Source organism: Leptonychotes weddellii, chromosome 14, assembly GCF_054177405.1.
Source record: "Leptonychotes weddellii isolate Sample4059 chromosome 14, ASM5417740v2, whole genome shotgun sequence".
Classification (NCBI taxonomy): Eukaryota; Metazoa; Chordata; class Mammalia; order Carnivora; family Phocidae; genus Leptonychotes; species Leptonychotes weddellii.
The window spans coordinates 2,536,093-2,553,933 of NC_138382.1; the positions used below are offsets into that span (position 1 = coordinate 2,536,093).

At 53.2% G+C, this 17,841-nt stretch overlaps 1 long non-coding RNA gene across 2 annotated transcripts; it reads left to right on the forward strand.

Annotated features, from left to right (window-relative positions):
• Positions 1 to 6,853: 6,853 nt before the first annotated feature.
• On the forward strand, positions 6,854 to 17,306 carry LOC145716957 (uncharacterized). 2 transcript variants are annotated; one of them, XR_014139898.1, is made up of 3 exons: positions 6,854 to 6,872; positions 10,533 to 14,157; positions 14,722 to 17,306. It is a non-coding gene; the product is annotated as an uncharacterized LOC145716957 (long non-coding RNA). The 2 variants fall into 2 exon arrangements; XR_014139899.1 differs by lacking the exon at positions 6,854 to 6,872 and adding an exon at positions 9,278 to 9,740.
• Positions 17,307 to 17,841: the final 535 nt, after the last annotated feature.

Here is a 17,841-nt window from a genome sequence, read left to right on the forward strand (position 1 = left end):
AACAGTCTTGCACAATTCACAGCGCTTACCAGAGCACATACCCTCCCCAAAGTCTATCACCCAGCCACCCCATTCCTCCCACCCCACCCCCCACTCCAGCAACCCTCAGTTTGTTTCCTGCGATTAAGAATTCCTCATATCAGTGAGGTCATATGATACATGTCTTTCTCTGTTTGACTTATTTCGCTCAACATAACACCCTCCAGTTCCATCCACGTTGTTGCAAGATGTCCATCGACAGATGAATGGATAAAGAAGATGTGGTATATATATATACAATGGAATATTATGCAGCCATCAAAAGGAATGAGATCTTGCCATCTCTTTTTTTGAAAGATTTTATTTATTTGAGAGAAAATGTGTGAGCAAGCACGAGCTGGGAGAGGGGTAGAGGGAGAGGGAGAAGCAGGCTTCCCGCCGAGCAGGGAGCCCGATGCGGGACTCGATCCCAGGACCCCAGGATCGTGACTTGAGCCGAAGGCAGATGCTTAACGACTGAGCCACCCAGGTGCCCCCAGATGTCGCCTCTTCCTAGAAGTCACTCCTGACCCTGCTCCCTTCATCTGAACCCTTAACCCTACTTCATTTTTGAGACACTTATCCCCACCTCGTGTGCTATCACAGGTCTGTGATGTTTGCTGTGCTCTGTCTCCATCCTTGGGTTATCACCTCTGCCTGGGATGGGACATCATCTTCTCCGCTGTCTGCTCAGCAGCTAGAATGATGTTTGGCAAAGAGTAGATGCTCAACAAATATTTGTTGTTATGGAAGGATGACATTGGTAGCCATCCTTACGTCACTGAGTTGTGGGGAGGTCCAATAAAATAATCCAAGCTCAACGCCCAGAACATAGCACTCAGGAAATGCTGGGCATTATAAATGTTTTAACTTCTCTGAATCTTCAGGGTGTTCACTATTTTTAAGAATTTTAAATATGCCTTCCTGGGAAAGAAATATATCCTGCATTCCCCAAAGAGCTAGAGTTTCAGGGATGAAATCCTCGTACTTTTAAAAGCTGCAACTGAAAATGTCAGCACCCAGAGAAGACTCAGATGGACTGGAGGCTCTGATGTAGTTTCCAAATGCTCTCGCCCTGGGATCCCAACAGGGAAGTCAGTGTGGTCGTGCTTCCGTACTTTCTGTGGTTAGGAGAGCTTCGTATTTCTAAAGCAAAAGGTATTTCCACTATGCACTGAGTATTTTCAAATCCACAAATTCCTTGGGGTCTCCTTGGCTCATTTTTAAAGTGCTGCAAATTCCCTATTTGGAAGGATTTTGGGGAAAGGAATTCTGGATGCCAGGAGCTGCTACACATCACCAGAGAAATATTCCTCTCTCTCGTGTCAGCTTAATAATAGAAGCACTTCACATTCACACGTTCACACCAAACTGGACTCTGCAGTCATGGCCTGGTCTTGGAAGATGCGTTTTACCTGGGAAAGAGCCAGGGTAGAAACTAAGGTGCCTGGAGAATGCACTAGAGGCTTCCCGGAACACTCCTGGTGCGAACATGTGGCCTTACTCATCGCTGGGCCAAAACAGTCTTGAAATAAGCTTACCTGTGGTTCTCCTAGCTCAGGTTGGCCTCTTAGGTGTGTGTGATGGATAGAGCTCACGGCGGAGCACCAGAGTAGACCGCATCCCGAAAAGAGCATGTCTGCATCCAGCTACCTAAGTCTACGCATATTTATGTGTGTGTGTGCAAGTGTCAGCCTGGGGGACAAAATACAGCTTTTGCTTCCACTTTGTCCTGCTAAAGCTTTTGGGAAAAAAAAATTCCTCAGACATTTAGAAAAACATACCTCCTTTTCCCTCCCTTAACTCTTCACTATTTGGTGGATGTTGTTTGCCTCCTGGTCCTATTCCCCACGCTTCACAGACACTTGGTATCGACCTCCTCCCGTGCCAGGGACCTGTGCTAAGTGCCTACATTTGTTATCACTGCTAATTCCCTTAGAAGTTCGGTGAGGTCGGTGTTATTAAGTTCACTTTACAGATGTGGACGGTGAGGCTCTCCCATGGTTCCGGGGCCAGGAAGAATGAGGTCTCTGGCACTGGAAGGCACCCCTGCAGCCTGGCTTCTGCGGGACCTTCTGGGGAAGCAGGCGGGAATTCCTGCGAGGACCCGGACAGCCCATCTGGGCCACAGGTGTATCTCCCTTTTGCAGGAAGCAGAATGCTGACCACCTGGGAGACGGCTTCTCCCACCCCCTCTTGCCTCTTGTGTTTGAGAGCATGTCCAAGGGCTCCTGGAACCACAGCCCGGAGAGGTGATTTTGCAATTGCACCTCGGGAAATTGTGGGACGCTAGAGGCTATTCCTGGAATTGATTTGATCTGTGTACCAGTGCCAGGGCCCCGACCTGCGGGGAGGACGTGGGTACTGACGAGAGGTGCCCAGGCTCCAAGAAATCAAGGGACATCTCTCGGAACTCTGAGCCCACCAGGGACCACTCAGACCTAAGCTAGCTATGGTCCCGGGACAGATGAGCACTGTGTCTCCCAGGCCCTGGGCTTCTTTGGGGTGGGGACAAGTCCTAAGAACAATGAGGGACTGGGATTTTAGAAAGAATGAAGGGGAGTGTTCAGTCTGGCCCATGACATGGCCAACGCCTTTGACATGATGACCTGGGCTTGAGACAGTGTCTAAGAACACATCAGATATCCTCCCCAGGACTGTGTTTCAGAGGTAGGGAAGGTGGTCAGTGTGTTCATGATCGAGGGGGTACCAGGTCCTCCATCCTCCATGGGACCGAGAGTTCCAACAACAGATCCTATACGAAGAGGCCCCCGAAGGTCACTAGGGGCAGCTGGGGAAGTCATCTCCGACAGACAGAGTAGCTCGTGCTTGCTGTGGTCTTGCTAGGACACAATGACAGCCTGATGCGTGTGGGAGCCACCTCCAGGGCACAAGACTTTCACTGGATCATTCAGGGAGATGGAAAAGACTTTCTACATTCAAGTTGTACCAATTTTATTTTTCCAAAGCCTTTGTGGACCTCTCCATCCTTGCTGCTGATCTTAGAGCACCCAGCCCCAGCCCTTGACCACCTGTCACCTCACAGGAGAAGTCAGGACAACAGCGGTGTTGCTGGAAGACATCCTCTGTGATGGACTGAGTTGTCATGGCCTCAAGTCCTCATATTGAGGCCCAAACCCCCAGCACATCAGAATGTGACTGTGTTTGGAGACAGGGCCCTTCAAGAAGTGATGAAGGTAGCTGAAGTCACTAGGGTGGGTCCTAATCCAACATGACTGCGGTCCTTACAAGCGCAGGAGATCAGGACAGAGGGACAGCCACACGAGGACACGGCAGAGGACAGTCTACACTCCAGGAGAGAGGCTTCAAGGCAGATCAGCAGTGCCCACGCCTGGACCTTGGACTCCCCTCCTCCAGGCCTGGGACACAATAGATTCTGTTACTCCAGGCACCCCGTCCGTTACAGTCACCAAGCAAGCTAGTAGACCTGCCGTGTCCCAAGTATAGGAGACTCCAAAGGGTCAGAGCAGAGGAAAGGATGGGCCTCCTCCCCCAGCCAGCCCTGCGAGTGCTGGGAAGGTGCCCACGTTCCTCCTTCTTTCTTTCTCCTGCAACATCCCCAGATGGGCAGCGGCCCCAGTGGCTTCTAGCTTCTTCGGGGAAGGGACCAATCTAGATGGAGAGAGAGCGTGTGGAGCTGAGGCTGAGAGCCCCTCCCAGCCTCCACAAGGTGGAAAAGACACATCAAACCAGCTGGGGAGGAGTGCCTGTCTCCAGGAAGGCCCTGGCCTCTGGCGGCAGACGGCCTGCGGCAGAAACACTTGAGCGGGGGCCTGGCGTCCCAGAATCTGAGGGCCCGAGCTCCAGAGTCTTTAGAAAAGCAAACAGCCGGCGTGGAGCTCTCTGCTGTGCAGGCTTCCAGCCCAGGCGTTCATGAGCGCGGCGTGGCCTGCCTGAGAATAAATAATCCCATCGGCGCTTCCAGCGGTTATGAAGCTTGAGAATCAAACTTACAAGATTTTGGGTTTTTTTTTTTTTGGATAACTTTCAAATTTCATCTCCAACGACTGCAGTAACAAAATCCCAGTGGGTTCTGCAGGGAGTGGAGCAACGCTTTAAGTAAACAAGATCCCCAGTTCATGTTCCAATGCTACTTGGGCCTGGGGAGGTTTTGATAGGAGAGGACTTGTACAGTCAGTCCTGAAATACAAACTGTTCTAGAAGCTGAGAGTCAAGAGCCCCAAAGACGCCGTTTCAATGCCTGGGAAGCCCTCCGGGGCGTCTGTCTCGAGGGCCACGGGCCACCAGCACCACCCCTGGGGCCGGAGCCTTGCCAGCCACTGCGTGGCCCCTCCTGATGACCTGTCCCCTGCACAGGCTCAGGCCAAGCTGGGGGCTACATTCCCACAGGACAGGACCTCCCAGCTGGCTACGGGATGTGGAGGACGGCACGGCTGTCCTTGATGGCCACACTCACTCCACTCACGTGCTGTCACACACCCAACGTCCCCAGGGCTGCAAGGCTCCAGGGTCCATCCCTCTGCAGGGGGGTCCGGGCCCCTGTGGGCATGTGACTCCAGGGATGGTGAAGCAGTGACCGCGGTGCAAGCACGGGGGTCCTAGGGAGTGCCGTCCACAGCCCCCCAAGGCCCCTTCCAGGCTTGACCCTCACGACGGGGAGCAGCCTTGGCGGTTAGGAGGGAAGGGGGTGACTGGCGGATGCCTTGGCCCTTTAAAAATACCGTTAGAATATCTCATTCCGAACTGAAATGCAATTTTTCCTGATTTAAAATTGAGCATTTTAAGTGAGAATTATGAGTGGAACTCCATCATAGTTTCATTTATTTGGCTCGCCAGGATGGGAAGAGTGTTTCAGCACGGATTGCCCACGGCATCTGTTCTGCTGGGGCCCGCAGGGCAGGGAGGGTGGAGGGGGTCTGCAGCCTGGCTGGCCAGGAGGAGGAGGGCATGGCCCAGGGAGGCTTGGTGGAGGCTGGGCTCTGTCCCATCAGTTCGAGCGAGGGCTGGGGACAAGGGCTGTGTGGGGATTTGAGGGTCACGGTGATCTTTGCAGGAGGCCCGAGGTTGCCGACGGCATGCCCAGGACCTGCTTGCCCAACATTTTGATTATGATCTGGCTCTTGGGGAAAAGTAAACTCAGGAGTCAGTGGGCTGCTGAGGCTTTGGAAGGGTCCATGGCAAAGGGGAGCGCAAGAGCTCCAGGACCAGGAGGCTAGGGGCCGCCTGTGCATGCCATGTCCCGCTGTCCCCCGCTGCGGCCCCTTTGGCCCTGTTGCTAAGCATGCCTCACGGTACTTGGCTAAGAAGTGTGCATGGGGAAACTGAAGCCAGAGCACATTTTTTTTTTTCCAGTCTTTTCCTTCAGGCTTTTGCAGAAATAACTTTCTACAGACAGGCCTGGCAAGGGACAGAGGCGTGTTTTGTGTGGAAACAATGGTTGCATTTTCCCCGGGAAACAACATCAGGTTACGAGGCAGCTTTGCTTGGCGGGGCCTCCCATGCCCGGCCTCCCCTCCGGGGCTGCCTCTCTAGCACCCGGTCAGGGTCAGGCAGGAAGAGAGCAATCCCAGCAACAGCGGGAAGCCGGGAAGCCAGCTGGCCTGCTCCTACAGGTCCCCAGCTTGCCTGCGTCCCAGTCCCGATCCCAGCCACTCGGCTCCCTCCCCTGGGAGAATGTCCTCGCTGCCCGGAACCCCAGCAGCCAGAATGAGGCAGGAAGCAGGGCTGGGACGCACCGTGGGGCCCTTCTCTGCCTGACAGCCGCCCTGAGGACAGACCTGAAGCTCCCCTCGGAAGGAGCGGGAGCGGGGGAGCGGGTGCTCCTCTCCCTTCTGGCTGGCGGGAGAGAGGCTTGGGAACCAGCTTTCAGTTTGCTTGCACTTGCCGGAGTCCCCGCTCCTTCTCTGGTTTTCTGCCTTTACCCCAGTGATCCCTGCAGCAGAGCCTTCCCTCCGACCCTCCCTCCGGGGCCCACCTAGATGCAGCCTCTGGAAAGGGTCTGCTCCCTTGTCCTCCCACCCCCACCCCTATAGGGATCTTGTGCCATTTCGCTGTTGTCCACAGTTCAAGGCACTGCCTTCCCCGGGCAGCAACCACGCAGAGGCTTCCTCTGGTTTTATTTTTTACCCCATTTATTCCCAAATCCCTCATTCCTGTGTCAACCCCACCTCCTAGAGGCACAAGCTCTTGTGGGCCGCGTGCCTGGATGAGGTACGTGGCTGGGTGCGGTGTTGTTTGGGTCTTTCTGTTTGTCTCCAGCCCACGTGGAATGCAGGTGCAGACCCCTGTTCTCTTACTTTGCAGGCGGCCGGGGGCTGCACCCGCCCCCTCCTCTACTCCTCTGCGCACACGGCATGCTGCTGACTGCTGGGGGTCCCGTCCCGCCCGCACAGAAGCCCTCCTGCAGGTCCGTCCTGGGCCGACTTGCCGGTGTCCCCAGAAGTGGAGTTTCCGGCCCCTCCGTGATGACACACTCAGCTTTCCCGAGCAATGCCTGGCGGCCTCGGGAGTGCTGTGCAACATGCGTGAGCGTGACGGTCCCCGTGTCCCCAGATCTTCCACGGCCTGCTGGCTCACCAGCTTCTGCCAGGCCGAGGGGCGCGCAGACCCAGACCGGCACCTCACCGCTGCTGTTGTGCTCGCGTCAGAGCATATTCATATTCAAAGCGATCACGATTTATATTCATTTAACTCTAAGGCCACATAGTTTTGAAGCTGGGTCATTACATGCCGACACACTCATTTCTTTAATATTTTACTTTTAGGTGATTGTAGAGAGACACGCAGTCGTGAGAAACAGATCCCATAGACGCCTCTGTCCGTTTCCCCTGATTGTCACCTAACTACAATGCGGGATGTCGTCACTTTTACAGGTAAGTGTATGTGTATGTGTGCACTTAGTTCTATGCAATTTTATCCCATACACGGATTCCTGTGGCCACCGAAGGTCAAGAGGGGGGACAGGTCATCTCTGCAAGGGTCCTGCATGCTCCATTTTATGACCCAAACCAGCCCACCACTCCTCTCTTCCATTTCTGCAATTTTGTCAGCTCAAGGGTGCTACAGAGACGGAATTCTATAGTGTGTAACATTCTCAGATTGCTTTCCGCTCAACATAACTTTCTTGAGACCCACACCCAGATTGTTTTCGGCTCACTCCCTTTGCTCATCTGTACCCACTATGTGGAGGGGCCACTGTTCACGCATCGATGGGGATCTGGGCTGTTTCTGTGGGTGTGGGCTAGCAAAGCTCTCTGCCACTCGTGTGGGTGTTAGGGTCAACCTAATTTTCCATTTGTCTGAGATAAACATCCACAATACAGTTGCTGGGCAGGGTGGTAAGGACATGGTTAGCTTTCTAAGAAGTTGCCGTGTCCCATTCCAGAGCGGCCGGACCCATTTCCCTTCCCACCAGGCACAATCCCGTTGCTCCACGTCCTCACCAACATGTGGCGTGATCACGGTTTCTCCCCTTTCCCTACTTCATGGGTGTGGGGTGCACCTGTCACTGGCCCGCTTCTGCAGCGCGGACGCTCTGCTCTCACACACCGGGCCACCCCCACCTTGGATCTCCAGGACTTTCTCACAGCTTTGCATTAGTGTCCCTCACTGTCTCCAAACACAGTGCCTGGAATACCTGGGGTTCCAGACAGTACCCCACGAAATTTGAAGAAAAATGCCTCAAAAGGAAGGGCTTTCTTCCTGGGGGGTGTTTGCACTACAACTAGCCACTCTGACCATGGGCGCTGGAGCTGGCCGGAGTCATGGCTCTGGACGACACCTCTCCAAAGGTTGTTGTGGGAGGGTGGATGGGACATGGGGAGTCGGCAGGACTCCCCCAGTCTGGGTGCGGAACCATGCCAGCACGAACACAGATACTTTCCTGAGTGCAGGTCGAGGGTGCATCGAAGAGAAGCATTGTGGTTACGTCCGGACTCCGATCCACTCTCCCTCCCGTCTGCTTTCTCTCCTCTTCTGGAGTGCCTGTGAACTGTTCTCTGGAGGGCAGCCTCTCTCCCAGGGCAGAGAGTGCAAACGGTGTCCTTGGCGGCTCAGAGCTGTGGGCACCCCGAGCCAGCACCCCCAAGTCGGTGCCCCCGAGTCGGTGCTCCCGTGAAGCCTGAGCATGCATTCGCAGGGGCCCGTCATGTTTCCTGCCTCCTGCTCCCACAGCCGGTGGGCTTCTAGCAAGCTGGGCAAGGCGGCCCGCTAACCGGTCGCTACTAGACTGAACTGGGAAGCCTAAGGCTACGGCAGGGGTTTCCTCTCACAGAGACAGGTGTTGGTGTTAGTGTTAGTTAGACACACTGATGTAAAAACTATGAAAAAGTCCTGGAGATCCGTTCATTTTACCCATTCGACCACAGTTCAATAACCGTAGGCACCGTGTTAGAGCCTGGAAAACAGCATCGAGAGAAGCAGAGAATGGGGCTGACTTTCTCGTGTCGGGGGACTGGTGAGTGACATCCAGGGCCACAGTGGAGGTGACGGGTTCAGACAGCGCTACATGCAAGGAGGGATGCCCAGCTGGGGGTTGATTACCTGTCTATGGAGGGAACCAGAAAAGCCTGTTTTAGAGAATCATGTCCGCTCCGAGCTTTGCAAGGTGGGGAGGCACAGGCCGTGAAAAAGCGCGGGGAAACATCCCTGGCGGTGGAGAATCAAGCACCGAAACCCAATCCTGTGTCAGGGTCAGCCTTGGTCTGTCTGAGGAACAGGAAGGGATCGTTGTGCTTGGAGCTGGGGAGCCCAGAGGGGAGTAAGCAGTAGATCTAAGAAGGGGGCAGCAAGAGCTGTGTCAGAGGGAGTCCGCGTTTCCCCAAGCTCAACACAAATCCATGGGGAGCATTTGACCACGTGTTTGTGCCACTTGGATCTGAAGGTTTTTCGGAGTTCCGTGCAGATGCAGGATGCAGGAGGCAGAAGGGAATTGGGGAGACCCGTTAGGAGCCTACTGGGGTGTTGGAAGCAGGAGACCATGTTGGCTGGGACTCACGTTAGCAATGCAGGTGGAATGAAAGGATGGGTCCGGGGCATATTTTGGAGCTGTGGTTGATGAGACTTTACATCCGTGAGTGAACAGAGGCCTCCAGGGCTCGGGGATGAACTAATTGAACGATGCTCTGATTTCCTGAGATGGTGAAAGCCGGGGAAGTCACAGACTTGGTGGGTGGAAATCCGGAGCTTAATTCTGCAGCAGTTGGCACGTCTATGAGGCCTGAGCTGCAGGAGGGTGCTCAGTACAGACGGCCATCAGTACCCGCACCGATGTGGGGTGTGGAGTGGTTCGGGGATGAAGATGACCACGGGGCGGTGGAGAGCGTGGATGTGAAGCCCGGTGGGGCTCCGGAACAGAGGAACGGTGTGCGGCTGGACTTGGGGCGGGGCGTGGAGGTCCGGAGGGGAGGGGACAGAGCCGAGGGACATTTTAGGACATCAGCTTTCAGGATGGTGTTGTGTTGGAGGAGAGGCGATAGGAATTGGGAGCAGGAAGGATCATCACCGGAAGGCCGTAAATTGTGGTTTGAAGCCCCAGATCAGGGTGAGGTCTTCTTCCTGCCAACTTAAATATGTCTCTATCTCTCTTAGAAAATGGCAGTTATTTTTGCTTTAATTATAGAAGCAATACACATTTATTATAAAATATTTGAAAAATGAAGAAAATAATAAGTCAAAATCGGACTACCCAGAAACAATAATGAGTAATATTGGATGTCTTTTCTGGTTCCCTCCGTAGACAGGTAATATGTTGTGCAACGTATTTATAACTTTTATTATATAATGCTTTGTCGTGGTTTTTAACCCCAATACATGGTGTATATTTTCCTACATCATTACACGCTCTTCCAGAAAATACTAGTCGGAGGTGTCATCACCTTCCTTAGAGTTTAAGAAGGGGAAACTCAGAGCTGCTCTGTGAAGTGTGAAGGCTGCGACCTTCACAGCACAGTGGCGAAGGAAATTGGTGTTTCTACGGCTGTTGTAAATATGAGTATGTCCCCTGCACACAATCTAAGCGAGCCGGCACCATACAGGAGAAGACAGGCAGAGCCTTGCGATGTAATGGGATGCGTTTCATGATTAAAAACATATGGTTTTATTAGCTAGGTTTGACCAGGGAAACAGAACTGCTTGGAATGAGATAGAATAAGGGGTGTGTGTGTGTCCGTTGCTGGTGCTTGGCCTGATGTCACCGCAGGTCTGCTTGAAGAACAGCTACACACACAATGGGAGAGAACAAGGCACAGCAGACCCTCTGGGGGGACGCTCGGGGGCCCCTAAGCACAAGCTGGGCCCACGAGGATGACGTGGACACCCACGCCTCTCTTACTGCATCTGACCCCAAGGACCGGCCGAAGAAACTGCTGTGCTCTGCTGTGAGCCTGTCCAATTACCTAGCTCAGCACTCTGGGAAACGCAGGGGTAAATGGCAAAATATGTGTGACTCAGTATAATGTAATCTGGGAGGCAAGGGGGAGCACTGAATGTTTAAGATTCCCCATTTAAGAGGACGATCTTGCTTCATTCTGCAGGACTGATTAATCTGTAGGGTTCAGACTGATTGATATTCTTGGCACAATGAAGAGCTGAGCCCTTCCAGCGATGTGGCCGCTGGAGCGTCCTGTGAGGTTCATCCACGTGAAGGGTGAGGAGGAATGCCTCGGCAGCAGGCAGACGAACAGAGTCACCTCCATGCGGAGACGTGAGTGACTGCAGATTTCTAGAGAGGACGTGGGGAGTAGGAAGTGTAGCTGGAACCTGTGTCCAGTTGGCAGGTAAGTGGGTGAGGGCGCCGTGGGGTCTTTCAACGAGCCAGTGCGCCGGGAAGAGCGTCCACGGAGCCTTTCAGAAAACATTACCTGAATGGACGATCTAGTCACGGGCTTCATCCGAGTAACCAGGCTGCAGCGGTCATCTGCACGAGGGGACGGTGGTGAGGATGGCGCGGCCACCTGACCGCGGGGTCCACGCTCCCACCTGCCCCGCGGTCAAGGCCGTGCAGGTGGGTGGTGCAAAACTGTGCAGCTGTCCAGAATCGGGAGATTAGGGACGCAGGGGAGGGGCGTGGGCTCCGACAGGAACTGGTGAGCTCAACACTCACTGAGGAAAGACAATAGGTATTGTCTACATTTTACAAAGCAAGAAAGAGTTTTCAGTAGCCTATTTAAAGTTATAAATGTGACCACAGGCAGGACTAAAACTACCCCAACCCTTGAGGAAACACATAGGCGCACACACAGACATCGGACGATGTCGAACACTGTCTCACCCAGATTTTGGTGAAAAAGAAATGCGCGTAGCCGTTGAATGTCTAAAGAGACTCGGATCTGCATTTATATTTAAGCAGCTGGAAATCAAAGACACGTGATCCAGTGTGGGTGGGATATAACTCAGGGCATTCTGAGATAGCTATCAAATGGAAGAAGGCATGCTCCTCTAAGTCATCGGATTCCAGGAGTTAAAATACACCGGAAATACATCTGACTCGTGCAGATTCTTCTCCTCCCAAAACCATGTTTCAGTGTGACAAGTTTCCCTCCATAACTGTTCGAAAAATTAACATTCTGGGAACTGTAAAAATATCCATGTCTATGGGATTGGTTAAACAAACTGTCCTGTCCATGAGATGAATTTTAAGCCACCTTTAAAGAAAAAAAGGTGTAGATCTGTTTGTATTGATATTGATGACATAGTATTAATTACCATAGAAAGTCAAGAGTATGGATTATATATATACGTAATTATTAAATTGTATAAAGGATGTGCGTATGTAAGATTTTGCATGAACATGTATTTTATAGAGGACGCAAGAAAATGTTAGTGCTGTGCTTCCTTCGGAGGAAAGGACAATTTTATCTTTCACATTATAATCCTCTGTACCTTTTGAATTTTTGAAAATCGGCATTTACTACTGTTTTTTTGTGATGTGTTTATTTAATCTCCCCCCACCTTTTTATTTTTTTATTTTTTTACGATTTTATTTATTTATTTGACAGAGAGAGACAGTGAGAGAGGGAACACAAGCAGGGGGAGTGGGAGAGGGAGAAGCAGGCTTCCCGCTGAGCAGGGAGCCCGATGCGGGGCTCATTCCCAGGACCCTGGGAACATGACCTGAGCCGAAGGCAGATGCTTAACTGACTGAGCCACCCAGGCGCCCCTCCCCCCACCTTTTTAAATTGAAGTACAGTTGATACATGATGTTACATCAGTGTCAGGTGCAACACAGTGATTCAACAAGTCTGTGCATTCATTGTGCGGTGCTCCCCACGAGAGTTGTTACCACCTGTCACTGGAAAGCCCATGACGGTACCATCGACTCGACTCCCTAGGCTGTGCCTTCCATTCCGTGACTTACTCCATAACTGGAAACCTGGGCCTCCCTCTCCCGTCCCCACCCCCTCCCCCCACGACCATCAGTGTGGTCTCTGTATTTATAGGACTGATTCTGTTTTGTTTATTCATTTGTTTTGTTTTTTAGATTGCACATATAAGTGAAATCATACGGTATTTGTCTTTCTCTGTCTGGCTTACTTCACTTAGCATAATACCCTCTAGGTCCATCCATGTTGTTGCAAATGGCAAGATTCATTTTTTTATGGCTGAGTAATATTCCATATCTCTATCTATCTCTCATCTATCTATCTATCTATCTATCTATCTATCTATCTATCTATCTATCTATCATGTCTGTCCCCAAGTGAAATACTGCCCATGCTGTTCTACAAACCCCTTTTGCAAAGAACACTCAACCTTCCATATCTTTCAAGCGCATCTGTCTCATCCTTTTCAATGTGTGCCTGGGATTTCCAATATGCTGGTAGGAACAAACATTCTTGGAAAATCAGAAAACCTTCCTGAAACACTGGCGAACGGTGACTTTGAAATTGCTTCCCAGGGCAGAGAGGAGCCGGGTGGTGGCGCTCTGCACGGCGGGGGTGGGGGTCCCAGGTGAGGGGTCTGAGCCGAGCCGAAACCCTGCTACCCGTGGTTTCCCTCTGCCCAGCAAGGACTCCAGGGAAACTCCCTCCCTGCTGCTCTCCTGGCATTTCTCCTCCTTGTATCCCAAGCTCGTGTGTGTGTGTGTGTGTGTGTGTGTGTATGAAATAATTGCTAACCCAGTGGTAGAAAGCCTTTCTTGGAGTCTGCCAGCCCCCGGGTGACCAGACAGGGAGGAGACCGACTCTGAAGCCACCGACATTATTGCTTTGAGAACAAACTTAGGTGCTCCGTCAGCTCCGTCTGCCGTTACAGACCAGACCGCAGAGCCCACAGCACAGGACACGTGGTCATTCCTCCTGCCAGGCTGTGACCCTCAGAAGACTGACCCCACCCCGGGGCAGGGGCATCCAAGAGGAGCCCTACGGGTCACTCATCCAGCAAGCCTGCATTAGGAGGTTTCACGCCTGTGGGTCCCTGCCACAGCACACAGCTCTTCCCCACGAACACGGTCCTGCCTCCCCTCGGTGACCGAGGGTCAGCAGTGCGCCAGGTCACAGTTCAGCAGGTCACAGCAGGTCATGGTTCCTACTGGGGTCACCCGGCCACTCTTACTAGTTCCTGCTTTTATTCTTTATCTTTGCCGTATCCAGCTCTGGAAATGAGGGCTTTTCTCAGCTCACTGACTCCGGTTTCACGTTCTGCTGGGCAGGAAGACAGCGGGTCACGACTGGGAGTCAGGAGGACCCCGTGGCTGGGGACAAGAGGCATCGATTCCTTCCTCCCGGAGCCCTCCATGCAGATGGAGAGAAGAAGAGGGAATACGCTGCCCTGTGGGGCTCTGCATCCTTGCTGGAGCCTTCCTGAGCACACTGGCAGGACAGATCCACCCCGCTCCCCCGAGCTCGCTTCCTGCCCCCGAAGGACTTGTGGACATGGAGGGGCCCCAGGGCAACCCTCCTGTTTGGTGGTTTCTTAATCGCTTGTGCTCATGCTGATCCTTGTGTGTGGACCATGTGATAGACCTTGTTCTGAGACTTTTTTCCACTAAAAGTGTACTGTGAAACTCAAAGCCTTCCTTTTTCTTTTTACTGATCGGATAATCTGTCACAGCATGGACGGTCATGAGTCACTCATTCACCATCCCATCGACGGGCGTGCGGGGCTGCTAGGGTCTTCCTCTGCCAGGGTTGGTGTGGAGACCGTCCTCACTGACGTCTGGTAAGCACCTGCTCGTGTTTCTAGAGAGTCGATTGAGGACTAGAAGTGCAGGGCCCGAGGAGCTTAGCACCATCCTGGGAAGCGGCAGGAACTGACCTCCCCACTCATGGCGCACGAGCTGTTTTCCTACGTTCTGACCCACATAGCTGGTTACAATAATGAAAGGTTTTGCCAATCTGCTTAATGAAAAATGACACCTCATTAATTTAAGCAGAGCTTCCGTGGGACTGGCGAGGTTAATCATCCTGGCACGTGACCACTGGTGTTACCAATGGATCCCTTGCGAATTTGCACACCTCTCCCCTTTGCCGGATCTTTCTTATTAATTTATAGGAGTGTAGGGATCATGCCACCCACGTTGTCTCTATTCAATGCATAAGGATAGTTTTCGGTCTGGCTTTTAAAACACATTTTGTTGATTGTGTTGGAATTGGTAAAATGTTAGATTATGTTAGTTATTTAAATTTGTAAAAGTTTACATTAGAAAGACTGTGAATTTGTTTCCCACCTGGTTTCTGGGTGTCCCGGTCTGTTCAGAAAGGCCCTCTTCCTGTTTATTTCTAGAACGTAGCGCCCGTTATCTGCCCACCTCGCTGCCCCGTTTCTCGGGAACATCAAGGACAGAGCACAGGCAAGGTTGCTCTCCTGCAGAGCCGCCTCTGGGGACCCAGTCACGGTATGACCTCACTGCTTTTGAATTTTCTTTCCACCAGACCCTGTTCCTGGGTGTGGTTGCTCCTTCCCCCTGTTATGTTCTTCCAGGCTCTGCAGAAAAAAAAAAAGGAATTCATGGACCAGGTTCCTGTATGAAGGCCATTTGGAAAATTCATGGGCTGTTTTTGGGAAAGTGTTCTGCCTTTTTTCTAAATAAGGGGAGAGAAGACAGGATGATTAATCCAGGCGAGGCCTCCCACAATCTGGGAATTAATTCTTCCAAATTTCTCTTGGGCTCAGGAGGAGTGTTGGCCTGGTGAAGGCATGACTTCAAGCCTGGCCCATGCCGGCACCCTGTAGGTGGCCAGGCTCAGCGCGGGCTTTGCAGTGGGCCCTCCCCCAAGCACTGGCCTGGGAGCTGGACCCTGCCCCACCAGTGGCTCCACTCCCATCCGCAAAGGTGATTTGGCCAGACTCCATCAGTGCTTTCCTTTCAGGGTAAAATGCACAGAGGTAGGAAACCTTCATTATGCGCCACTGTTTTCGGCTTGGAAAAAAAATGTGAAGGTCAATGTTGTAGATTTTTTAAATGATAATACCTTGTAACGTTGCTAAAACAGCCTGGCCCTTGAGGTGACCCTACACGGGGCGGGGCTCCCACAGCAGGCCCCCACACACCCTGAGCGGTATTGCTTACACCGGGGCGTGATCCGCTGTGCTGAGCATTCATTACGTCACGGTTTCCTTATTGCCTGTTTCCCCCCCAAACTGTGTTTCATGTTAGCCGTGGACGAGTAAGTCACTGTGGGGCGTCTAACGCAGGGAGCCCCGTGCCTGGGGGTCCCCTGCCCATCCCTCCACCCCGGGGGGGAAACGTGAGGTCTGGCCTGCCCCCCAGCTGGCCCCACTGTCCCATGCCCCCTGGCTTCCTACTGTCCCGTGGGGTCTCCGGGACAGGAGCTGCTCCACCTGCAGAGTCCCCCCTGTGGGGCTGCTCTTCCCGCGTGTCCCCACGGTGGGCTTCTCTCCCCATTGCACGTCCTTCCGCAGCGTGGCTTCTCACGGCCTTCCCCGATAATCCTGCAGAGAGCTGCGGCCTCCCTCACAACTGTGACGCCTCGCGGGCCCCCCTGCACCCTGCTCCTGGCACCGGATGCATGGCTGACGCATCCCGAGGAGTGAGAGAATGGGGACACCTGCCTCCCGCGATTGTGGGCTGCACAGATGACGTCTGGGGAGAGTCCACACCACCTGGATGTGGATGGTTGGGGGAGGGGCGATGGAGGCCTCGAGCATCTCACCTCCAGACTCTTCTCTGGAGCTCCATAACTCGTTTCTGTCCCTTTACAGACATTTTTATGGAGCCCTAAATCCTTCTTCTTGCTCTTTGACGGCCCCCGCCCCGTGCAGATGCCCACGCCGCCAACCACACTGAGAGCCCGAGGCCCTCCCTCTCCCTTTCTATCAGTTGCAGCCCCGAGCGAGCCAGCCCCTCGGCATCACACAAGCCCACCCCCTTCCCGGACCCAGAGGGGCGCATGCAACAGAGTCAGCATTCACGCTTCCATGCCGGTTCCCACTCCCACTGCTGTTGTGCGTGCGGGAGCGGGTGGGACGCCCGGGTTCCACCTTCACCTTTGCGGTGAGGACAAGAGCTCTGCACTTAACGTGGAGCCCTTCTCGGAGGGTCGAAACCTCATCGATGAGAGCGTGTGTCTGGCACACAAAAGGAGCTCAGTCAGCAGGAGACAGTGGAAATTAGGGTTAGGGTTCCCCAGCCGGGGAGGCACCTTCTTTCACTGCCCACCCCGACCTCCTGCCCAGCCTATGCCTTACACCGCAGTCGGGGTGCAGAGCGGGCTTTGCACTGTGCCACCACGCCTCTCCTGGGGTCCTGTCCAGTCCGCTGTTAAGTCCAGAATCTGGCTTAGGCCACGCTCACCTCCACCCCTGTGGACTGTCATGTGCTCTCTGCCTCCCCCTGGACTCCTGCCCTCACACACAGCCTTCTCCTTAATTCCTGCGCCAGTCTGAGTGCCCCATGCATCCAGCCCCAGCTGCCACTGTGAAGCCGGGCATCCCCTGTCGGGCTCTCAGAGCCTCTGTTGGTCCTACGACTGACCTCCAGCCCCCGAGGGCAAGCACCTGGCCGCGCTCCCCAGACAGCGTTGACTCGGACAGCTTCTGACATGTGGTGGTGGTTTCTCTTAACCCTGGGACTAACCCGTGAGCAGCTGGATAAAACTGGACCAAGGTCTTTGTAAAACTGAATTTGATTACATTTTAAAGGCTTGTTATTCATGTAAACAACAAGCTCAGCACGTATATGCACTGAAATTGGGTAACAGGGTATATGAACAAGATAGTCAACAATATCACACCTTATGTTTTTAGGCTCAGAAGTGTGCAAAAGTAAACAATACATATTTTCAGGGATGAGTATGTATGTAATAGAAGTCAGAAAAGAAAAGCAAGAGGATGATGACAACACCGAACATTTGGGAAATAAAATGGAGAGAGAAACCGCCAACGGGTTTGGGCAGGTGACGGTGGGTCGACGGGTGGGGCTAGATGCTGCTGAAAATGCTCTGCCCATCTCTGTGGTGCAGGACCCGGGTGCTGACCTCCCGAGACCGCAGGTTAGACAGCAGCAGGTCTGGGGTTCACGCTGAGGTCGGTCTGGCTCCCAAGCTCATGGTTTCCTCTGGGCTCCAGGGACAAGCCGTCAGTAAGAGCCACGTGTAGGGATGAGCTGGGAGGGCAGAGAGAAGAGTGAGAGGAGACGGGGCAGAGAGGGCAGGAGGGACGGGCAGTGCAGGATGGAGGCGGAGAAGAGGCAAGGAGGAGGCAAGCCCACGTGGGGTTGTGGTTAATAGCATCACTTGGAGCAGACACCACAGGACCTCTGCTATGCATGGGCATTCTCCCCATGTGAGTGTCCATGCCTAAATTTTTATAAAGACACTAGTCTCAGTGGGTTAGGGCCCTCCCTAAAGCTCTCATCTTAGCTAATAACATCCTTAATGTCCC